This window comes from Octopus bimaculoides, chromosome 20 (genome assembly GCF_001194135.2).
Source record: "Octopus bimaculoides isolate UCB-OBI-ISO-001 chromosome 20, ASM119413v2, whole genome shotgun sequence".
Lineage (NCBI taxonomy): Eukaryota > Metazoa > Mollusca > Cephalopoda > Octopoda > Octopodidae > Octopus > Octopus bimaculoides.
The window spans coordinates 4715360-4718628 of record NC_069000.1 but is presented as its reverse complement, the minus strand read 5'-3'; positions in this window follow the sequence as shown (position 1 = coordinate 4718628).

Below are 3269 nucleotides of genomic sequence, written 5' to 3'. Positions count from 1 at the left end.
TACACATGAACATTGCACATTCATACACATCTCACAACAGACACAACTCAAAACAGACATATATATATATATATAAGCACACATACACACACATATACATATATAAAGCTCAAAACATATACACGCGTGCACCCACACATTCACATTAATACGCATTTAGAATATTCCCACTAAACACACACACACAAAGACAACAATAGATGATATATATCTGACATTTTCAATTTTGTCTCACAACGATGTTTACTTCACGTACTCCGCACCATCCAACTCCCGGTAGTAGGTGGGGGTGGTTGCAGGAACAGGACACGATTAGAGAGGAGGAGTGGGAAGAGAAGACAATTTAACTAAAACTCCACTGAAGCATAACTGATTTCCTTTTCACATTTTTCCTTATTCCATTTCTATTATCATTGGTAACTTTCTTCAAAGTTCTTACAAGCTTCCCTCTGGTGATTGTGTATACCACTACAACAGCACCAACAACAGCCGTAGCAGAATAACAGCCGCGGTAGCGGTATCTTCGCCAGCGTAACTATCATTATAATACCACAACAACAGCAGCAACAACAACACGAATCTGAAATTGCAAGAATTTTGAGAATAGTAGACATTGATTTTGCTCACTGACCTTTTGTGAAGGGATTTGCCGTTGACTGGAAGTAGCTTTTACCATTATTATTCTCAACACAGACAGATTTACACGCTTCGATTATCGTTTACTTTTAGAATACTCGTCAAGCAGTAAGTCGATCAAGGAATACAGAACATGTGTGCGCGGTGTTTATGTATATATGCATGTATGTATCTATGTATGTATTTATGTCTTTCTGTATGTATGTATGTACTATGTATGTATGAAAGTATGTATATATGCATGTATATAAATGCAAATGTATCATTAAACCTACATTTTGGTAATATATATATATATATACATAGACTTATATACATGTATATATATATATATATATATATATATATATATATATATATATATATATATATATATATATATATATATATATATATATATATATATATATATATACATAGACTTATATACATGTATATATACGTAGAAATATATCTGTATGCATTCTTATTTGTATGTACATGCATAAATTGCATACATGCATAAATTATGTGTGTGTGTGAGCGTGTTTGTAAATTTATATATATATACAAGTATAAGCCAACTAAATGAGTAGCGTAAGACAAAGAGATCGTAGAGATAACATAAGAGTCAAACACTGCTTCAATCACTTGCTGTGTTAAACGGCTGCCAATTACGCCGTGTGGGCTCTGAACAATTTCGATTTCAGAAATTTCACATATAAACATCGTTTTGTTAAATGGGTTAAATAATGTAAATATAATGGCATACCATATAACAATTGCAATCAATTCAACAGCCACTTGATTACAAGATAATAAAATAACCCTTCCCGGTCTTGTGAGAGTTTAGTATCTCTGAAATATTGTTTAGATTACAATTTACATCACCCTACAGTTAATGGGGACAAGCTAAGCGATGACAACAGGTTTTGCAATGCTGAAATTATTAATCCTTTCTACTATAGGTCCAAGGCCTGAAATTTTGGGAGTACGGGGAAAGTCGATTAGATCGACCGCAGTACGCAACTAGTACTTAATTTTTCGACCCCGAAAGGATGAAAAGTAAAGTCGACCTCGAAGGAGTTTGAACTCAGAAAGTAGCGGCAGACGAAATGCCGCTAAGCATTTCATCCGTCTTGCTAACGATTCTGCCAGCTCACAGCCTTGCTTAAATTATTAATTCTACACAATATACGTATCTTTGTGAGTTTATATATATACATACATACAAACACACACATATATATATATATATATATATATATATATATATATATATATATATATATATATTTGAAAGTCTATGAGAATTGCTTGATACAGTTTCGAAGTGTAATGGTGATTTTAGTAATCTTTTCTGCTAAGAAGTTGATTTCCTAGTGTGGAGCCAATTTCCTGAACTAAATAACATATGTGCGCGCGCGTGCGTGTATTTGTGTGTTTTCGTGTTTGTGCTTGTTTGTGTATGTGTATGCATGGATGCATATGTTTTCATACACATACAATATTCATAACACTAGTAAAACTAATAAACGCTGCTAAGAGTACAGACGTCAAATAATTAACACGTGACTCCTCGCATGAAAGCCTAAGGACAAGAAATTCGACTCCAAGGAAGAAATCAATCGTGAAGCCTAAATGATGAATCTAACGCTCCAAAAACCTTCTATGGTGAAAGTTTACATAAATTCGACCGGTATTTAAGAACAATACAGACGCCACGTTATATAATAAGTTCTTGAAAATAAGACTACAAAGGTGAGAAACGTCGAATATGAACTTAAGTTAGTCATCGTACAAAACAAGAAATCCAACACGAATATACGAAATATCTCCAAAGAAAAATGGCGAAATTTAAAGACACTGGCGTCAGCCATATACCGACACACGTGCTTTGTCACAGGCCCATTCATCTCGAAAACGACTGTGAGTAGCGATATGGATGCCCATCTCCGTCAAGTAAATAGCTACTAGGATTCTCGTCACTGACCGCTCTTCTGGAGGCAAACTTTGCACAAATCCTACACATGCGCAGATCTTATGAATAATTCTGTATAATTTACCACACCGATTCCAATCTTTATGCTTATCTTATTTTCGTTATAGACCCATGACATTCTTCATCCAGAAAATTGCCAATTTTCTAAAAACCTACACCTCTCATCGTCTCGCAACTCCTCTCTCTACAATCCTTAAATTGCTTCTGCCGACGAATAAGTGAATCCATAAACAGTCTGAAGCATTCCATTACATCTCTATAGTAAGTTTCCGCAGTTTAACAAGAATTTTACTGCACGAAGGGCTTCCAGACACCCCGATTGCAATCTGTAAATTAGTCAGCTGTGACAAGTAGTTTCCAGTAGGCTGTGTTTCAAACGCTGTTAGAGACGTTTCCTAAAATCTGGAATGACATGAGTAGACAGGTCAGCTTGCTGGATGTAGAATATCGATATACTAAACTGACGAAAATCTAAGACTTTATAACTACGTCTCCTAATAATGTCTAAAAAATTCTGGAATGCACCTTGTGCGCGCACGCGTGTGTGTGTATAAGCGACTTTATACCCACTCTATACACCTGTTTCTCTACTTAAAGTTAGTGAATAATTGTCAAATTATTGCTCCCTTGTTGTATATATATATATATATAT